Below are 6,246 nucleotides of genomic sequence, written 5' to 3' on the forward strand. Positions count from 1 at the left end.
TTCCCTACCCCTAGTTTCGTTAACCCTGCCCAGCACATAGTAGGTGTTTAAGAAGTAATATAATTAATAAGTACCATGAGCTGAAGGTGCCTCTCAAGGCTGTTGGGATGGATATCCATAAATCAGAGGTTAGTACCTTAGGGACAGAATGGGGAGCGGAGCAACAAAATGTCCATGCATTTTGATCTTTCAGTTCATCTGGGCAAATGTGAAATTCCTTCCAGATTGTGAACGGACCAAGAATCCCGTAAGGACTCCCCCAGGGGCGGGCAGGTCCTGGGTATTTCTTCTGAGCCAGCAACTCCTCCCGATTCATCACCAGTCCTAGCAAGGTCTGCATCCCCTTCTGCAGGTGGCAAGGAGAAAGCTGAGGAACTCTCAGAGGTTACTGGTTTTTTGGGTTTTTTTTTTCTAAATGTAAGTTTTAAATTTAATTTTCAGTAAAATATTTGCAACAATCTTGCCTGAAATTATAAATTAACTGTTCAGCGTTAACCAGAAATGGATTATCTACTGAGTTTATACATTTAGCTTGTAGAAATAATTTTTTTTCCATTATATAGCATTCAAGAAAAATAAAGCTGTCTTGAAATTTTAAATCTGAGAAGTCTGTGGCAAGAGTTTGAAAAAAGTGCACTGATCAACGTACAATGTAGCACACATATTCCACACCCACCCACCCCGTGAATTTGTAGAACAGTGGTTCTCAACTGGGGCAACATTGCCTCCCGGCAGACATGGCATTTGATGTCACTGTGGCTGTGACGGGGGATGGATGGTAATGGAATTAGCAGGTAGAGCCCACGGGCGCTGCCACACACCCTTCAGTGCACAGTATGAGCCTCCACGACAGAAGTATCCAGCCGCAATGTCAGCAGTACCAACGGTAAGAAGCCCTGCTGCAGCATATGACCCAAGTTCCATTTTATGCATAGCCGGTCTGTGCCCTGTATTCTGAGAACAGGCCAATATAAATCAGAATGCAGACCATCTAGTTACCTCAAACCCATTCTCGTCTAACCTCTAACATGGAAAGGTAATTTGAACTGTTTAGAAGTAGCTAAGCAAATACTTTTGTGGTCTATGATAAACATTTAATGACACAGGCAGCACCTGGCAGTTAGCAAAGTGCTCTGCAAGTGTCCTCAAAATGTCCCCACATCCCAAAATGAAGAGCTTCACTAATTGGCTCCAACTTGTCAGTGTTTAGACGGGTTATATTTACTTTTTAAAAATGATTTTAAGTTTACTAAGGAGGGAAATTTTTTAGTACTTTACTAATCATTCATTTCCATATTCACATTCTATGTATTTTCTCATGGTCAACAAACTAACTCAAATGACTTAAATTATCCCACCATTTAAAGAGAAAAGCCTCAGCAATGATTTTAAATCATGAAGTTATCTTAATTTCACCACTGGCTGCCTTTTCCAGTATTTCTTTCATTTCTTCTTTTGACACATAGCAATAGTTTTTAATCTCATTGGGGCCTGGATTCAAAGTTATACTCTTCCTCACAAACAAGATGTAATCAATTTCATGTTCTCCCCAGATACCATCAGACTGTGCCTTATAGTGAATCCGTGTTAGATACTTAATTTCTTCTGGAGGAACCTGTTCCAGGGGAATTCCGAATTCAGCCTTTAAATGCCTCTGTGCTGCTCGTCTTCCTCCCATGGCATCATTTTCTTCAAGCTCTGTTGGGTTGCTTAAGGGATGACTACAGCAAGTATTGGTAAAACAACCTGGAAAGGTGATTTTAGCATCCGATCTCTGCTGTAACAGGAGCTTATTTTCCGTGTTGAATAAGAAGACACTAAAAGCTCGATGCAATAATCCTTTCTCGATGTTTTCAGGTGACAATTCTTTTTGGTCTCAGCCCCAATCTTGTTGTCACTTTCATCGATAAGTATGCACATCTCTGCCAGGAGCTTAACCTGTTGCTCATCCAGGCTATGTCAGTGGTGATTTCCGGCATAGTTACAGGATGTCTGCTCTGTCCCAGAAAACTCAGCCGCCAGCCGTCCTCAAGATGGTTACTAGCTTTTAACAGAACCCAATTTTAGTTAGATGGAGTCCCGGTGGTGGAGCAAGAGTGATCGAGAGAGGGCACCTCATACTTTTTCCTGGTTGCTTCTGGACTGTGTAGGCCCAAGCACATTTCTAAGAGCTGGCTGGTGACGCACCTCTGGAAGGCCCTCTGAGCAGAGGAATCTTTACTCTGCCTGGGTCTGGCTTTGTGCACTTCCAATTGTTCTGTCCTGGTGGCTGCAGGGAATAGGAATACAATTATAAAGTCCTCAGACCACCAGTCTAGACTGTCCCCCCGCCATCCCCACTGGGTTAGAACCAGCTCTGCTGTTTAGCATTGATCTCTATTTGAAATTGTCTTGTGATGGGTGTTTGTTCAATTTTATTAATCCTGCCCAGCACATACCATGTTTCCCCGAAAATAAGACCTAACCGGAAAATAAGCCCTAGCATGATTTTTCAGGATGACATTCCCTGAACATAAGCCCTAATGCGTCTTTCGGAGCAAAAATTCATATAAGACCCAGCCTTATATCTGGGGAAACACAGTGGTAGGTTAATAAGTAATTATTTCATGAATTCATTAACTCTTATCCTCCTTCAGAGCTTAGTTCTGCACTGCGATTAGGGGAATAAGTGACACTGTCTTGTCACCATGTCTCCCCTCTGGGACGCGCACTGAGATCTTCCAGAGCTCTCTGCCTTTCTGTTGTGACCGTGCTTGTGTGCACACATACACACCCGCAGACACACACACGCACGCGCACACACACTCATGCTTACCACACCTGTCCAAAATGTTTCACTGCTCACCCATGTCTATTAGCACAAAAACCCGCGTTTCTGCTCAGGAACTCCAATTCTCCCTCCAGGGCTGTGCCTAGAGATATTTTCTAAGTGTTTTTAAATGTATAGAGGCATCAATATCAATCATCACGTCCACCATCATAGCGCAAGTCCTTCCTATGTGCTAGGAACTGTACTGCTTTTCACGTATCATCTTATTTACCCATGGAAACATCTCTAAGAAGTCAGCTTACCCTATTTTAATGCTGAGGATACTAAGGCTCAGAGAAGTTAATTTGCCTGGGATCACACAAATGAGCCCAGATGGGAACCTAAGTCTTTCCTACCCACGTCTGTGTAAATAATTATGCCACAATACTTGAATATCGAACTGAGGATTTGGCAAATATTAAAACAGAAGGGGCGCTGAGGTTCCGAGGCATGATGTGTCCTAGCCACCAGGGGGCGCTGTTTCCCCATGCTAGGGCCAGGAACCTGGCCACTGTCCCCCCCAAATCTCAAGAATGCAGTCCCAGTTTGAACTAGAGACCCCAAGGCCATCCCCCAAACTCTATGGGTCCTGCTCCACTTTACTATGGCCTTCAGCACAGTCTTCAGTCTGCCTACCCCCACGCCCCAACCTGGGGAACATGGAGAGCTTGGCACTTGCAGATGCCAAAGTGGAAGTCTGAACTGGAGCATGTGATTTTTCTGTTCTGTCAGAACTCCTTCCAGTTGCAGCGGCCTGCCTGCCTGGTTTTCAGGGGACTGACTGCTGCTGGGTCCCTTCCTGAGAGAGGAAGGCTGGCTTTCAGAGACGTGGGGCCCTGGGGTGGGAGGATCCTTTTAGCTCAGCCATCTCCAAATTGGGGTATGCAAGGTGATTTGTTGGAGGTACAGGAAGAAAATATTAGAACTTTTATTTATGTATTTATGCTTTTAATCTAAAAATAAGAATGGAACTTCACTTGGTATCCAGATTGGTGCTGGCTATCTCACTGGGTAGTATATCAAACAGCCCTGTATCAGCCAAGCATGTGTGATCTTCTGAGGGGAGACTGGGGGGACGCCATGACAGGACCTAGCATGGTTTACATGTTCCTGGGGGACTGGATTTATGGAGCATATTGCATAATTTAACTAAAGTAATCCTTATAGCACACACACGTAGCTTTTTATGATTCCTATGAAGACTAAGGGTGCCTGCACAAGTGAACCAGAGAAAGATAAATGACTGAGCTGTCACTTCCACTCCCTTGTATGAGCTCTTAGCTGCATTATGACATCAAAACAATGACAGTCTAAACAGATCTGACAAGACATCAACTCTCAAATTCAAACCTGTCAAAACTATTTGAAATCCTATCTATTATATCATTTATGATGAGCGTTACCATAGTATCAAAACTAGCTGTGCCTTGACATCCGTAGTAGCTCACGGTAGGAGTACCACCCTGTGCTATATCAGGGGTACAAGCAAAAACATGTTTGGAAGCTGAGGCGCAGGTCAAAAGCGTTTGGAGATCACTGGTGGGAGCCACTGCTAACAGTTCAGTATTCCTGTGCTGACAATTCTTAGAGCTTGCTGTAGGCCCAGGGCCTAAGCACTGGGCTTTGTGAAGATTGTACTGACACTGGGGCTGTCAGCTATGGATCGCTGACCTTTGGGATTTGGTTCAGATTCTAGCGGAGGCACTTCAGATTGGATGCTTTTGGTCTGTTTTCGGTCTGCTTCATGAGGGTCCCATTCCTGTAACAAGAGAAGGATAAGGTGGTAACCTTCTGTTGTGTGGCCCCTCTTCCATGCTCATTGCAGTATGTCTACTTTGTGGACTCCCCATGCGGCAGAATTCAGGGCTACCCTCTCAGCTCCAATCCCTGTGTACTTCTTCTCTGGGCCAGAAGATAAAAAAGAATCTCATGGTATTTGTTCAAATCTTGACAGAAGGACAGTTCATTTAGGTGGATTTAATGAGAACAGATGTCACGTCATCTGTATCAGTTCCTGTCAAAGTGCCATCCGAAGACCAATGGCATCAGGCGTCCTTCGGATGACTGGCAAACATGCAGATTCCTGGGCCCCACTTGTGACTTCCTGCCTCAGACTCTATGAGAGGGTCGAGGAAAATACATTTTAAACAAAACCTTCCCCCATTTCCCACCAGCTGATGATCCTGAGGCACACTCACGTTTAAGAGACATTGCTCTGTATAATAATACTTTTGACAACTACAGTTTTTCAAAGAGTTTATTATTTCAATTAATTTTTCTTAATACGGGAAAGGTAAGGCCTGGTAGACTTCTATTGATTTTAAACACAGGGTAGAGTGGGGTTCAGAGGGCCATTCAGCTAAGTGTACGGGAACATTAACTGCAGATGGGAGCTGGCCCTCCCTGCCCAGTTCTGCTGCACATACTAGGTGCACAGGGGTTGTGGGGAGTGAGATGGAGCTCCACACATCAGTGAAGAGGACCCTGGCATGAAGCAACTCCATGGGAAGGGGTGAATTTCTGGGGCCAATTCATCCCTGAAACCAGATCTCCACCTGGGCCCTTTCATCTTCAGAAAGTGACCTCAGAACTCATGGCTTAAAGGCTAGTCAGTCTAACCACACAATCAGCAAAATCCATGGAGATTCTTTAGCAAAAAATCAGCACAGTGGCATGTGCACGCTAGAGGAGAGGCAAGAATTAGAGTTCAGTCTTCTGGCAGAACCTTCCTCCCGCCCTACTTCCCCTGGCCAGTCCCAACTCTTTCAGGACTTCCCCGGAGAACAGCCCCTTCCACAGGACCCATTCTGTCCACGCTCTGCCCCAGGCTGGGCCAGCACCTGTCCTCAGTCCTCCCACTGCATCCTGGGTGTGCCTCTATCTTGTCACTTATCACCCTGCATTATACTGGCCCGGCTGGGTGTCTGCCTTCCCCAGTGAGCAGTAAGTCTCTTGGGGGTAGGGCCTGGGTTCAGCAAAAGTTTGTAAAATGGATAGGCTCATCACTGGGGCTTCTCTTGCATCTAACTTTAGTCATTAGCACTCTAGCGCCCTGACATCCCACTGAGACAGAACCCTGACACTGCCATTTGATGAACTGCCAGCATGGTGTAAAACTTCTGGAGTGTCCGTTTTCTGTGTCATGGAGAAGAGGCAGACCTGGCATCAGGGCTGCCACCTCAAATAAGGGCTGCATGGCCTATTGCCACCTTGTCACTCTAGGCCTACCTCCAGATGCTGTGGGCAACACCCCTGCCAGGTAGGAAGAGACCACTGTATTTTCTTCCTCTTAGAGGCTGAGAAACCAAGCAAGCGAAGTAAGCCAGATATCAAGCCCACATTCCAATCCAGCTCTCCTGAATCTCCACCTTTTCCTGCAGCCAAAGTGTCAGCCAATGGGAGTTTGGCTTCTGCTTTCCCACCTTTCCTGGCAACAT

The 6,246-nt window shown here is 45.6% G+C and overlaps 1 pseudogene; it reads right to left on the reverse strand.

Annotated features, from left to right (window-relative positions):
- Window positions 1–1,297: 1,297 nt before the first annotated feature.
- On the reverse strand, window positions 1,298–2,000 carry LOC109455219 (isopentenyl-diphosphate Delta-isomerase 1; annotated as a pseudogene).
- Window positions 2,001–6,246: the final 4,246 nt, after the last annotated feature.

Source organism: Rhinolophus sinicus, linkage group LG10 (assembly GCF_036562045.2).
Source record: "Rhinolophus sinicus isolate RSC01 linkage group LG10, ASM3656204v1, whole genome shotgun sequence".
In the NCBI taxonomy this organism is placed as follows: domain Eukaryota; kingdom Metazoa; phylum Chordata; class Mammalia; order Chiroptera; family Rhinolophidae; genus Rhinolophus; species Rhinolophus sinicus.